At 50.1% G+C, this 15,175-nt stretch overlaps 1 protein-coding gene across 1 annotated transcript in view; it reads left to right on the top strand.

Moving 5' to 3' along the window:
- Positions 1-15,175, top strand: part of P2RY1 (purinergic receptor P2Y1) — a 35,907-nt gene that overhangs the window by 399 nt on the left and 20,333 nt on the right. Inside the window, exon 2 of the mRNA XM_075098650.1 lies at positions 2-66. The gene's annotated coding sequence lies outside the window, so the exon portion shown is untranslated. The remainder of the gene's footprint in view (position 1; positions 67-15,175) is intronic.

Here is a 15,175-nt window from a genome sequence, read left to right as displayed (position 1 = left end):
GGCTGAATCCCAGGTTTGCCATCGCTTGCCAGGGACTGCGAATGCAATGAGCGAGGAAAACTCCTTGTAAGTCACTCTGCAAAACTGCACAGATCTTTTTTTTTTTTTAAAAGGAAATAGAACACGAAAATTTTCAAAGGTCTTAAAAACAGGGTTAAACAAGGAAAACTGGCGATCAGAATATCAGTGTACAGTTAAGCTTTGCTGAGGAGAGGTTTCATTTCCTGTTAGTTTTGTTCATGAGTTTATGTTAGTTTCATGAAGTCGTATGGTATAATTTATCTAGGCTTACCTATTTATGGGAACATTTCAGAGTAAAATGTTGTTAGCAGCTTGAAACGCTGCCATGCTCTAGCATTTTTTTGTTTTAACACTAGTCAATGTGAAAAAATTAATATTTTGACTCAAAATACTGAATAGCAACTATGAATGTTAAAAATTCACAGCTCATTTCAAAATATGTCAAAATTTCCCAGGAAACAGAAATACTGATTTATTGTGTTTTTTTGGAGCGGCTCTAATCTTGCCAGCGAACTGTGATGGGTCTTTGCAGCAGAACTGTCAGTGACCAGCAAAAGGAGTCAGGGTTCTGCAGGGCAGAGCCCTGCGCTGACGTCCCATGTACGTGTAAAAGCCCTTTACAGAGGGAGCCCTCCGTTTTCTGTGTGGGGAAGCACTTTCAGGTGCAGCTCACTTTCAATATATGGCATTTTCAACAGGTATGCGATGGTCTTTGGAGGTACTGGACACCAGCCAGCACCACCAAAGCTGCTGCTGGAAAATCACAGCATTCGGTGACTCTGAAAATTGGTGCCGTATTCAAACAGCTCGATGGTTTTCCATGGCTGAAAACTATCCCCAGAACTGTGGGAAGTGGCAAACTTTAAAAACTTCAAATGCGTGACCTTCCACACATAGCCCAGCTAACAGGGAGTGCTTCTTGGTGAGCGTGATTGCCCCGGCACTCAGGATGCTTCGCTTGTCTGTTGACTCCTATTAAAATGCCAAGCATGGGTCTGGTTTCCTCCTTCAGCGCACCAGAGGAATCTGCGCAATATGCCAGTAATTAAAAAAAAGTCATTAATTATTAAGCAGGCATGTTTCTGGGGTCAGTGAGATAACTTAGCCTAAGAGATATAACTCTGCAAATCTATTTGTGCAGAGTATCTGCTTCTGCAGCGCAGCGTATTGTGGAGGGAAGAAAATTTATAAATAAAAAAGTTGTAAAATGTCAGCAAAGGGTCTGGTATGAATAGCCAAAAGTTCAAATGACGTTGAAGCCTTTACAGACTGCTTGTCTCGGCCTTTGAAAACCAACTGGGATTTTTCACCAGTAAAAATTGTTTGACCTGCCCGTGAAGCCCCAGTGTGATGCCAGCCCCTGGAGTCCTGCTGGTGGCAGGGGCTGGGCATGCACGGGGCAGAAGCCCAACTGGCCCCCAGGCTCTTCCCTCCCGTGGGGCATTGCATCCCCCTGTCCTACAGCACGGGGCCAGGAACTGTGTGGGAGTGGGGCAGCTGGTCCTGTCCCGTCCCATCCCATCCCGTCCCATCCCACAGGGCAGGGAGAGGGCAGGAGCAGAGCCTGGCCAGCCACCCCACATGCCCTCACACCGGCCAGCTCTGTGAGGCATCCCAGCATCCTGGGCAAGGACAGCAGCAGCAGCAGCTCCCTGTATCTTCTGGTCTTGTTATCATCCACCAGCACTTAAACCCCTAATAGCTTGTGCAAAATTAGCTTTACTGGGAAAGTGTATGTACTCTAGCTCTTCGCTCCTAATGCATCAATTAAGCCCCACATTACCTGGGGAAGGCACGGGGAGGCCAGTGGGAGGAAAGGGCAGCACCTGCAGAAGCCAGGCTGCAGGCAGGAAAAGGGAAAGCTGCCTGCCAGTGCCCAGGGCCCTAGAAAACCCTCACCCTGATGCCCCAGTGCCCCTGCTCCCAACCCTCACCCCGTGCCCCTGCTCCCTCCTGGTCGGGCAGATGTGCGTGTCCTCCTGTGGCTCTCCTGGGGCGAGCGGAGGGGAGAGCAGACATGCTCTGGGGGTTGGCACTGTCCCCGCTCAGCCCATCAGCTGGCACAGGGCTTGGGGAGCCCTGGCCCGCTGCATGACAGCAGCTTCCAGAGGAAGAATAAAAGGGGCTGTGGCATGAAGGGGATTAGCATAGAAATGTGCTCCTGGACTGTGGGAACTGCAAGTTATACAACTCAAGTGACGTTTCTCACACCACTGCAAGGATGGGCATTTGCAGGTGTGGTTGCCAGTTGCGTGAAGAGCACAAGCTTTCTTTTTTATTGTTTAAACAATAAAAACTATGTGCTTAAAAAAAACAAAAACCAAACAAACCACAACCCTAAATGGATGCCATTAAAATCCTTCACCTGGGATAACAGAGAGATCAAAGAGCAGAAAGAGACACTGGCTCTGGTTTTGCTTTATCTCATTGCTTGGCTCACTCCTCTGACTTCAGACTGCTGAGAGGGAGCTCTCTTTTGCAGTAAGAACTGGTTGGTTTTCCACTGGCTGCAATTACAGGTCAGACTGAGCTCATATGCATAAGGCAATGTAGTTTCCAGCATTAATTATGCCTTGTCAGAACTGGCATGTTTAGCAGACAAGTGGTCAGGATCCTGGAGGTGCTGAGGAGAGTGATGTGAGGGGAGATGGAGAAGGGCTCCTTGGGTGGCCTGAGCAGTGAATCAAGCCTCTTTGGCTGGCTCACCGTTTGAACACTGTATTTGTATCTGAAAATTATCTTGTTAATGAGGTTTAAAAACCCCTGTGATGCTGTTGCTCCAGCCAGGTTGAGAGCAGCCCCCTGGCACAGGACTCTCGGGCAGCTGCCTCGGCGCGGGTCGCTCACTGAGGCAGCGGGTGGCCCTGGAGGAGGCTGGCGTTGGGCACAAACTGGGCTGAAAACATTGACCCTGGGTGACTGCGTTTTGAGCGAGGGAGCTGGTTGTGGTCTAATTACAACAAGGCGTGTAGAAAGCTCGTTTACAGCAGCTGAGTGTTGCAGTGCTCATGTGCCTGGATCAGGTTCTGCTCTGCTTTAGTGAGAGGTAAATCAGCCATCGGGGGCTCCTGCTGGGAGATGCACGTTAAGTAATTGCACACTTGAGTATGTGCTGCTTACTAGTGTAATGCATTACTGAGGACTTTTTTTGATCCAGTGTTGAAGGCCTTCACTAATTTTGGAGGAGCTTTTCCCAAGTGGTTTTTGTTTGGTGCCAGCTTGAACAGAAAACAGAGATCCTGTAGAGACCGGGCTCCCTGGAGGACACCTCGCCTGCCCTTCTTTGGTGCTCTTCCATTTCAAAGAGGAGAAAATGACCATAAAGCAGTGGGGTCAGGCTGCAGCAGCAGCAGATGACACCAAATTGAGTCAAATCTCTTTTCTGCCTGGTGTGACCTGTGGCAGCCTGGCCGGCTCCAGATGCTCCTGCGGCTGGAGGAGCAGAGGGGGTTTCTCTAGTCTCGAAATGACTCAGCCAGCTGCGCGCTGCAGCCCTTGTCCTGCTGCTCCCTCCTCCCGGCCCTCCCAGCGCAAGCAGCAAGGGGCTGGCACCCAAGCATGGTCTCCAGGGAGAAAACCAAAGAATTTGGCCACACGCTCCAAGGACAGCCAAGGATGATTTGAATGAGCAGATAATGCTGTTTCCTTGTTTTCAAACTGGACTTCTGATATTTCTTTCCCCCTCTGCTTCTTTTTGACTCCTCCTTATTGCTTCCGTTTGAGGAGTGGTGAGCATCGCCCTCTGCTCATGCCCTGTGGCCAGAAAGCCCATCTTCCCCTGGCACCGCATGGGCAGTAGGTGCAAAAACCCATCACTGAATCCCAGTCTGTGTTTGCAGCTCTTACCTCTTGGGTCATAAATAATAACTATTGAATGTTAAAGTTCTATTGTCCCTCTACGATGGATTTAGGTCTTTTATAGCCCTTTGCATTTCTAGATCTCCAAGTGTTTTACCAGGGTGGTTAATTCTGATTATCCTCATTTATAGAATCATAGAATCATTAAGGTTGGAAAAGACCTTTAAGATCATCAAGTCCAACCAGCAACCTGACACCACCACAGCTCCTAAACCATGCCCTGAAGTGCCACGTCTACACATGTTTTGAACACCCCCAGGGATGATGACCCCACCACCTCTCTGGGCAGCCTGTTCGAGAGCCTGACTGCTCTTTCAGTAACAAAATTTTTCCTAATATCCAATCTAAGCCTCCTCTGACGCAGCTTGAGGCCATCTCCTCTTGTCCTATTGGTTGTTACTTGGGAGAAGAGACCAACACCCACCTCACTTCCTAGTTTACTTACTAGGAATCTGAAGCAGGGGCAAGTGAAGGGACCTGCTCCCTGCTGGAGCCGGTCACAGCTAGAGGAAAATGCCAGGCTCCCCTTCGGCAGCCTCCTGCCTTCCCACCAGCAATCCTGCCTCCACTTTTCTGCTAGAAAAGCCCTGCATGGCCAGCCACACTGAAATTTATTCTTCCTTTAAATGAATCATGCTAAAAAATTCATGACACAGGAGTGGAAGTATTATTTTTCGGAAGAAGCCGTGCCTGCAAAAGGCACGGATTCTGGCAAAGTAAACCTTGATCCTCCTTATTTCCTGCAGCAGGCAGAACCCATGAATAATAAAAAAAACACCCTCCTCCTGAGAAGCCCCCTTGGCTCCCACCCTGTGTGGGGCTGGCAGCCTTGCTTCCATGTTGATGTGAACCTGACAGGAAGCATCAGGTCAGCAAAACTCATCTCTTTTTTTATTGCCCATCAGAGTAAAAGTGGGCCCAGCCCCAGCTGCCCCCTCCACCCGCACCCGTCGGTGCCCTTCATCTTTGCCTATCCCTGCGCCCCTGCCCATCTCTGTGCCCAGCTGCTTTCCTTCAATGGAATTGCGCCTGGTGACCTGCTGCTTCATAGGCAGAGACTTCCCTTCCACCAGGATTGGCCATTCTGCACATGAGGCAGCCAGCGAACCTGCGGTACCCAGGGCAGGGGGATGCTGGTATCACCCACACACCTAGCACCATGTCTGCAGGCTCTGTGTTGCCCTAAAGCCACAGCCCGTTCCTCACCTGCACGAAGTGGGCTTCTCTCACACTTTTCCCTCCCACCGCTACAGGACTGCACACACACACACACACATATCCACAGAAAGGTTTTATGTCAACCAGAAAACACCAGTTAGAAATGCAATGTGAACATAAAAGGCTGAGCAAACCCAAACCTGGTTTTGGCTCCCTGTGGCCGAGTGCTTCCCTGCTGTAGGGTCTGAAGTCCCTGACCGCTGCTGCCATTTCCCTGCCAACGTGGTGGGCAGCGTGGGTAAGCCACCCCAGCTGGGTGCTCTCCTGGCACCCCATCCCCGCGCTGGTCCCTGGTTTGCCCTGCATCACCCCTGGCTGGGCAGCAAGCCTTGGCGGGGCTACGTGGTAGTCCCATACGCGAGAAATATACGTACCAGCAGGAGTGCCTAATTGTTCTGGTTTAATGGCTTTTTAACTTAATCATCCTCCAGACAGAGGGCTTGAAGGGAAGCGCCACTTGCCAACTCTTCCGAGACACTTCAGCACTGAAGCGTGGAGCAGCTCCACGCCGGTGGGCATTGGGAGGCACGGACGGGATTTCGCTGTGAACCTACCAGTGATGCACAACTGCAGTGCACATGTGGAAGGCTGTCCAGGTCCTTCCTTTATGTAACGCTCAGCATTTTCTCTGCACCTGGGTATCCACAACAACTATTTGCTACCTAATGCACCTTGCTGCAGTGAGCAGTGACGCACCAGGGAGTTAGCAGAGGAATTCCAACAACATTATCTCAGCGACTGTGTTTGCTGCGTTTCTTTGCTGCTTTGCAAAAATTGGGGCAGCTAAAAGGCAAACTTGCTAAGTGTTGGCTGGCTTTTCTGGGGTTGTAGCCCTTCTACAACACGTTGCCAAGGGAAAATGTGAACCGTTTGATTTAAACACAACTTTTTCCTCATCTGCCCTAGTAAAGAACACAGGCTCCTAACTGATTTTTTTTTTAATTTGAGTCTTAAAATGGTTTCTTCAATCAAGTATCTTTAAGGAGAAAAAAAACCAAAGCCATCTCCAGAAATCCTCTTGCCTAAGGGGTGAAAAGAAGCATGTAGTGGTTTGTCTTCATAGGAAAATCAGTCTTTGTTTGGAGAATGAATCAAACATGCAGGGACTTTGACTTGGATGAGTTAACCAGGCATTTAGCAATACAGTTTTATAACATGCGCGTGATTTCTAATGAGCTGCGTGACAAGAAATGGCCAAGACTGTGATTGGCAACAGCAGGGCTCTGTTTGGTAAGGAAGGTCAGCTTCAGTATCTGGCATGGTTCTGCCCACAACCAGCAACTCACTCGCTTATTGCAAGAGCTTACATATGACTTCAAAAACGTACGTTTGTGCAGTAAATAACATCATCTGCTTGGAAAAAAAATGTCTGCATTTACCTCAGGAGATATTCCCATTAGTATTTAATGGGAAGTTGTTGCATGGATATGTATGAATTGGGTCACACTGCACCCAACTCTGAGACTTGTATGAAAGGCTTTTTGTTTGGTGGGCTGATTTCTGAAGCCCCTCTTTGGATGGTGTCTATGTGCTGTTACTTATTGCCGCAGCAGGTCCTACCTGCTGTATTTGTGGTCCAGCTGGGCAGGGGGGGTCTGGTGTGGCTGTCACCCATGGGGAGAGCGCATGGGCTGGGGACAGAGCACTGCAGCCACCATTTACAGTGCAAGTGGCCTGACAGCAGCTGAGCTGCTGAAGGGGTCTCTGTGCCATGAGAACATGGGAACTGGATGGGCTCTGGGTGCGTTTCTTGGTCTGGGCTCAAGCCGCTGCCGAGTTAGTCACCCTGTTTCTTGGCTGTTTTTCTTTGCTTTGAAAAGCATCTTCCACACAAGGCTGCTGCTACATTTGCCAGTCCCTGCTGTGCTCATCCGAACCCTGGAGACCCCTCTTCTCCCTTACTGAGCACAGTTGCTCTTGGGCCCCCAGGCATGCTGCTCCACTTCCTCCCTGCTCTGGCTGCCCTACGGAGGGTTCTGGGGTAAGCCGACGCATCACACCCTGAGCTGGGTGGGTACTTCCAGGGATACCAGAAAGGCTGAAAAATTAGTTTTTTTCTTGGCAGTAATGCTGGGGGGTGGGGGGAGGAGGAGATGGACTCCCAACTGGAAAATGCCTTTTCTGCCCTCCTCTGTTGAAAACCGTCCTACTGTGAATGTAATAATTTTTCCACAGCTCTAGGAAATACAATAATAGGTTGCACATTTAAACCAGCTGCTCATTTATTTTTTCAACTGCCTCTGAAAAATGCTTGTAATTAGGAAAAATCTATAACAAGAAGTACAAACAAATCAAAGTCTGTCATTAGCCGGAAAGAGTCGGCTCTCTGCCTTAGCTATGGTTTTATTAAATTAGAATAATGAAGCAGAAGCTATACAAAGAAAAACAAGCGCTTTGGAAAGGTCTGAAAATATACAGCCATCAGTTTAGAAAACACATTTTCAAACTTAAACGAGAAGCTGTAAACATGTTAGCTTGTGCTGTTTTAATACCTCCTTCTGTAAGGCTGTGTGAACCTTAAAAGAAATACCCCATAAAAGGGAAACAGGAGGAAATCTTCCATAATGCTTTAAATTTAAACAGCAGAGCTGGCAGAACCAGTCCCAGAGCAGATCCCCATGGGACTCAGAGGTGGCTCCAGGGTGTCCCCGTCAGCAGTGGTGCCAGCAGAGCTTTGGCAGTGGTCAACTGGTTTGAAGGGCAGTGGAGAGGCTGTGCCATGTGGGACTCAAAGATGGTGGTGGCATCATGGACTTTCTTCATCTCCTTCAGGATATTTAGTCTCCACTGCAAAAATGCTCAGCTCAAGCATGAGGGGCATTGCAAAGCAATGTGCACCAGAGCAGCTGGGACACAGGGCGAGGAGAGGAAGGACACCCTGGGGCGAGGGGACGGTCCCCAGGGCATCTGTACCGTGTCACACCTATGGTCAGAGCTTCAGGACAGAAACATGCTTCCATAGGTGTGATTTCTGCAGGAAAGGTGTTTTCCTGGCTCTGATGCAGACCAGGCTCAGAAGCTGTAGCAGATCTTCCTGTTCATTGCCTGGCTCCATACTTGCTTTGTACAATGTCTGGACGCACGCAGAAGTGTTGAAGACTGCTGCAGCCCAGGGGCAAAACGCAGGCAGGCTGCTTGAGGACACCACTGCCAAAGGCCTGCTTTCTTGCAAGCACTAGAATAAATTAGTTTCAATGCATTTCACTGTTTCAAAGTTCATTTTTTTCCCATCCATTTCTTTTAATAACTGCCATATGGTAGTTTGTTGGTTTCAAAAACAAAACAAAAATGACCTTGCCATTATGAGCAGAAAAAATACTTCCAAAAATCTTCACTTGTGTGTTTTCTAGTGTATAGTTGTGAGCTGGAAAAATAAGCCTTGTCCTTAATGCTCTTTAGATGGAGGTGCTGTGGGGCCAGGGCACCCTGTGGGGCAGGACGCGCGGGCCCATGTGCTGCCTGGAGGCATGGGAGCAGCCGGAGCATGGAGCATCGCCCAGCCTGGCAGGCCCTGGGCAGCCCCTCACTCCTGGGCTCCCAAGCAGAGCGAAAACTGCACCTAGCAGGGATCCACCAGCAGACAGCGCTGCTGGAGGCAGCTCTCTGAAGGAATGTTTGTTTATTGCTTTAGCAGTAGTCACAAAAAAAAAACAACTAAACCTGCATAATTGAATATTCATCTTCTGAGAATTCTATTAATTCTGCGTTTCGTGTTCTGAAGAGCAAAATAATTGCCATAATTTCATTTCAAAACCTAAAGTAAATAACCATGAGCCTGTCATTTTTCTGTGTGCTTTCACTGAAAGGAAATTCATCTGCCTGCCTGCTTTCATTATGAAATGATCAGTGGGGCCGCTAGAAGAACAGCATATTTATTTTTACATTTCTCTGCAAAAGCCTATTTACTCTAAGTGGCACAGTTAACATTGCCAGTGATTTCTTTGTCCTGATTTTAAACAGCCTTTTAAAACCCAGCATTAATTTAAACAAGATAATATAAATTAAATTATGTGGTTTGGTGCAGTTCAGTGTTTCCCCCTTCAAAGGCTTTGCCTTTTTTTTTTAAACAATCCCTAAGGAGACGCACTTTGATACTAATCAGTGCTTAAAAAAAAACCTAATTTAAAAAAATTAGTTTTTATCCACTAGAGAAAAGTACAGAAAGGAGATGAAGTTTAAATGTGTTGATTTGGGACCTGTCACTGAGGAGACCTGCAGCAGTGGGGCAGACGGGCAGGGGCTCTGGGGACAGCTGGTGAAAGACCCATGTGCATGGGAGGGTACGTGGGAGGGTGCAAGGGTGGGTGGGTGGCAGCCTTCCCCTCCTTTGGGTAAAACAGCCAGATAATGCAAATCCTGGCTGGAAAGGGCGCTTGCCAGAAGGTTTCCCCACTCTTTAAGCACTGTGCATGGCGTGACCCTGGGGCTGCCTCCTGTTCTCCCACTGGGCCGTTAGCTCAGCAGAGGCTCGGCAGTGAAAAGCTGCTTGCCAGAGAGTTGTAAAAGAGTAGTTTTTATGCTTTCTGTGTGTCTCCCCCCCTTACCCCCCCCCCTTATCTTTTCGTCAGTGTTTACCAGGCACACTATTTTCTCATGAAAGAGAAACTCCTGTTTTCAAAATTGGGGTAATTTGGTATCTGTGTCACTTACCCTTATCCTTTGGCTGGGGGCCTGTAGACGTTGTTTATGCATTGGAATGGAGGGGTGAAGGGAGCAACAACAATGTTTTGCATCCCTGCTCTTGCATGCTCAGACTGAAAGTCAGCAGCATGAAGGGCAATACAAGCCATCCGCAGTCCTGCTGAGTCCTGACTGCGTGCAGACCCTGTGCTCAGTGCAGGCAGCCACGGGCGGCCCCAGGCCGGCAGCTGGCAGTGCCTGTGCCAGGGGCAATGGCCCTGGGGATGCCCCCACCAGGGGACGCAGCATCGTACTTGTTTGTTACTTACTATTTAACAGACCAGGCCTTCCCATATTGAATTTCAGCAAGTACTAAAGTTTAAACTGCCTCAGCCTCCAGGAGCAGCAGCATCTTTCTGCCATGTTGTAATTTATCCTCTTTCTGCTGAGGAGCGTAGTGTGGTAGCACTGTCACCCACCCACTGTCCCGTTGTATCCATCCTGGGGCAGGCAGACCCTCTTCATACAGACGTTACAAAATTTGCTTTTGCCACAGCGTACGGGAAATTTCCCTGACAAACCCTGCAACCTGCTGGCAGGTGCGACCGGCCGCATTACTGACAAGTACATTTGCAGCTCTAACTCACAGCTCCTGCCAGCATGACATGTCATGGGTTCAGGCACACCAGCACACTCCTGCCGCTTGTCTGCCCTGCTGCAGCAGCACCCACCTCGCATGCAGGGAAGGGAAAATGTTGGGGCCCTAAAATAACTGACCCAGCAAACTCAGAGAGCAAAGCAGCAACCCCAGCAAAGATGTGGGGCATCTCTCCTTTTCAGTGGCAGCAATTCGATGGGTTTATCCCACCTTGCCCTCTGGCTGTCTCGCAGGGTTCAATGGTCCTTGCAGGGAAGTATTTTGGGGAGCATGCTGAGAGCTATTGGGCAACTCCCTCTAAGCAGCAACCTACTTCTGCCCAGTGAGGTTGTGATTAGTTTATAGCTGAATTCTGACATCCTGGGTTTGGTGGTTTTTTTATTTGGAGGATTTGGGGAAAGGCTGTGGAGCCCATGCAAGTGCAGGGGCTGCTGCTCTGCTGAGCAACCACTCTGCACCAATGCATTCCAGGGAGTGCTGCTGCCGTGAGCAGGGTGGCAGGTTGTCCCCTCCAGGTGCCAAACTTCCCCAGTTTTGCTGTGCTGCTACAAGTGAGGCCCAGCAGCGCAGTGTGAGAGCTCCTGGCCAGCCAGGGCCAGGACCAGCGTGTGGTGGTAGGCAGGGCAGGCAAGCAGGCATGCCCTCCAGCTGATGCACAGCCTCGCCTCCTGCCCTCAGTCCCCTCCTGTGTTTGTTAAAACTGCAGGACCCTGGTGGGTCCTATGGCAGTTGGTCGGGCTTATGGTGAGAAACCCTCCTGAGCCAAATCCCATGGTGCAACACCTCAGTGATGCCTGCAGGCACTTTTGGGCTGCAAGCCTGGGACCATCATTGATGCTTCAAGGTGTACCTTCTCCGGTGTGGACCTATCCTTGGGCCACAATCCCTTCAGAAGTATACCTGCTGTGGCACAGATGTAACCAGGGCCACAGATGCTTCAACATGTACCTGCTCTGATGTGGACTTATTCACGGCCACAGCCACTTCGGGGTGTCCTGCTCCCACATGAACTTATCCACGGGTCACAATCCCTTCAACTCAAGTTCATACTAGAGTTCCAGCCTGTCCAGAGCAGCAGTACAGAAACAGCAGCGATGCCGTGGCCATCTGCCAGCCCAGGTGCATCGCCATTGATGTTATCAGCGCAGAAAGGTGATCAGCAGTACAGCAGTACAGCAAGCAGTGAAAGCAAAAAGCAGCCACTAATGAGAACTAGACCCTAATATACAGTCAGGCAGGCAAGCCCCATGGCAAGCACAGGAGCCTGCCCATTAATAGCTAAACAGAAATAAGAGCTATAAATTCGATCTAGCACATTCCAATCAAACCTGTCATTATCCCACACCCTTCAAGCCCCTTGTTGGGCACCAAAAAGGACTGTTGTGGTTTAACCCCAGCTGGAAACTAAGCCCCACCCAGCTGCTTGCTCACTGCACACCCCCCCCACCCCCGGTGGGATGAGAGAGAGAATCAGAAGGGTAGAAGGGAGAAAACCCATGAGCTGCGATAAAGACAGTTTAATAGGTAAAGCAAAATCCATGCATGCAAGCAAAGCAAAACAAGGAATTCATTCACCAGTTCACATCAGCAGGCAGGTGTTCAGCCGTCTCCAGGAAAGCAGGGCTCCATTATGCATGACAGTGACTTGGGAAGACAAATGCCATCACTCCTCAGCTTTATATTGCTGAGCATGACATCATATGGTGTGGGACATCCCTTGGGTCAGTTGGGGTCAGCTGTCCCAGCTGTGTCCCCTCCCAACCCCTTGTGCACCCCCAGCCCCTCCCTGGTGGGGTGGGGTGAGAGGCAGAAATGGCCTTGACTCTGTGTAAGCCCTGCCTAGCAGGAACTAAAGCATCCCTGGGTTATCAACACTGTTTCCAGCACAAATCCAAAACAGAGTCCCATCCCAGCTACTGTGAAGAAAATTAACCCAGCCAAAACTAGCACAAAGGGGAACTGAATTTGGTCAAAGAAACTCCCAGTCTCTTTGCAGGGACTTGTTACGCTGGTGCCCAACAATGTTGCTGGGAGAAGCCCTGCAGATGTGGTGCCGTGGCTGTGCCAGTCCGTGCTCCTGGAAAGGAGTTGGGTGTGCAGCCCTTGTGCTCTGGGGACAAGGTGACTCGCCAAACCCCTGCCCACCCCTGTGCCCCCTCTCTGCATGGGCTGTTGGAAAGCAAGGCAAGGACTGATTCATCCCCCAGGTCTGTGGGTCCTGTGGCTGCTGGGGAGGGGGCAGCTGCCTCTGTCCCAGGCAAAATCCAGCACAGCAGTGTTACCAGAACTGCCACTTCTCCTGGCTGCAAAGCCTCTTCCCTGCAGCTGCCTTTGGCATCAGCACAGCATCCTGAGGTGTGTGCCAGGTGCAAGGGAGGGGAGTCACCACCCAGCGAGTCCTTCTTGTCAGGCTGCTTAGCCCACACTAATGTGCTGGGCAGGAAAGCCGATGCCATTCCAGCCGCTCGCTGCTCAGCAGGCTGTAAGCATGGGGCTGGCACGAGGGGCCTCTCAGCAATTAAACACTCCCCTGCCGACCTGAAGGCAGGAGGCTCCTGCAGAGCACTTGGGACGTTCCTCGTACAGCAGAAGTGAGACGTGACTGCAGGGGCATCCCCTCACCTGGGGGGGTTGGTGTGTGACACCTGCCTGCACCCTCACTGGGTACCCGGGCAGCCTCAGAGCAAAGGGGGTTAGGGCTGTTGGTGCTGGAGGACCCCTGATTTTTTCTAGAAATCGTTGCAATAATTAGACCCATCAGTTTACATAGAATTAGTCCTGTTCACTTAACCACCAAATTATGACTTCAGAGACTCAATCTCATTATTTGGAGAGTAAGCTTGGCAGGATGATCCTCTTCTCTCATTACTTTACAAAAGTACTAAGCCTTTGCCCTGGCTGCTATTTTCTCTGCTGCAGCCGGACGGAGGGGATTTGGCAGGATTCCTGTGGCAGCCGCCTCAGTCAAACAGATGGAGCCTCATTAGGACCTGTATCAGGGAGGTATTTATTTCCATTAAGACAGCATGGAGGGTGCCTTCTTGCTGGGCGCAGCACAAACACAGCAGGAGACGAAGTCCTGCTCCCCTTTCCTCGAGAGCTCCCTCATCGCTTAGCATCTATTTAAACTGTCTGCCAAAATCAGACTGAACCACAAACGAGCTCATCTGTGGCTCTGCCCTCTCCTCTCAGCAGCCAGTGCTGGCACCCCGGCAAGCCCGGGGCCACGGGGTGTCTGCAGTCCCTGGGGACGGGGCTGGGACAAGGCTGGCAGCCTCTCTGGGACAGTCGGCACACCCTGACCCTGGACATGGCTGCAAGGGGCTGCTGAGCAGGAGCCTTTGCTCTGAATCTGGTCATACGTGTGTGGCATTGCACAGCATGGGGGAAACCAGTGATACAGATGGGCTTAAAAACTGAGCTCTTCACTGGGGTCTTTATGCCCAGAAGGGCGTTTGCTGGTATCCTACCACCAGAAAATACGAGCCCTGTAAGTCTCCAGTGGTTGTTTTTAATATGCTCGAGAAAGAAGGCAGTCTTTACATTTCTCCCACACTTAAACAGATCTGGGCTGACCACTGCCAGCTCTGCACTGGGACACGCAAAGGAGGAAATGTTGAAAACCAGTGAGGTGAGGCAGCAGAGCCAGCTCTGGGGCTGGCAGGGCAGGCAGGCTCCCTTGCTGCTGGGGCTCACAGCAGCGAGTTTATGCCTGCTGGCTTTTTTAGGAAGCTATTCTGTTTCTGCTGCATATGTGTTGCTCCCTGCTCCTCCTGCTAGTGCCCTTTTTTTTTTTTGCTAATTTAGTACTTAATTCCTGTACAACCTGTCCATCAGTTTTCTAGCCAGCACAGGGCAAAAAAATCTTAATCTGTAGTTTGGAACCAAGCTGTTAGGCATGGAGGAAGCAGTCTGCCAAGGAAAAACCCGTGTGCAGGGTAGTGGCTGGGCAGAGCTGTGCCTGGACATGGCTCGGGGAGGGCAGCATGTCCTGTAGCATCAGCCACTACTTGGTCTTAAGTCTTTGCAGCAGGACTAGACAAATCTACTACAAATATCACTATTTTAATCAGTGGAAGTCTCTCTGTCTCCTACTGTCATTTTGTCTTTCTCAGTGACTCATGCTGAAAGATTTTTTTCCTTCTTTGTCCCCTTGTCCCTTCTTATGTAGAGATAAGCAGAAAACTGGTCAGTAGCAATGCCCAAGCTCTCTCATAGAAAGGGAGTGATCACCAGACATATCTCACCGGTGTTTCCTCTTCCAGACATTGGAATTTCAGTAAATCACTCTCTCTGTTGTTGTGCAGTAGTAATAGGATAGCACATAAAAGGGCACTCCAAGTCTGAAGCAATTTGTATTTACAGCTTACAGTCACATTTCAGTTGTTTCCTGTAAAACAGTGCAGAATCATAGGCAGCCTTCCCTTTTCTTAACATTTACAACTGTCTCAGATCAAGATTTTAAAAATGTATTATTATGTGTGGTGATGCCATTTCTTAAAGGTCAGTGGTACAGAAAGGAAAGGTGGGCCACTCTGTGCAGTTTGGGGTGCCTAAGCCAAGTCAGTGAGGTTCTGAAAGCAGGTAAAGCTCATCCCTGCCCTTTCCCTAGCGAGGGCACGGGCAGGTGGATGAGAACTGAGCAGAAATGACCTGAGCAGGCAGCAGGAGGGAGACGGCGCAGGACGGATTCCCAAGAAGGGTGGTGGGGTGATCCCCGGTCCCCAGCAAGGGTCCCCATGGAGCCACAGCTGCCAGCCACAGTTCCCCTCTCCCCTCTCCCGCGGTGAGTACAGAAAG

Source organism: Phalacrocorax aristotelis, chromosome 7 (assembly GCF_949628215.1).
Source record: "Phalacrocorax aristotelis chromosome 7, bGulAri2.1, whole genome shotgun sequence".
In the NCBI taxonomy this organism is placed as follows: domain Eukaryota; kingdom Metazoa; phylum Chordata; class Aves; order Suliformes; family Phalacrocoracidae; genus Phalacrocorax; species Phalacrocorax aristotelis.
Note: the sequence above shows the minus strand (reverse complement) of the source record. Positions and strands in the feature narration are given on the sequence as shown.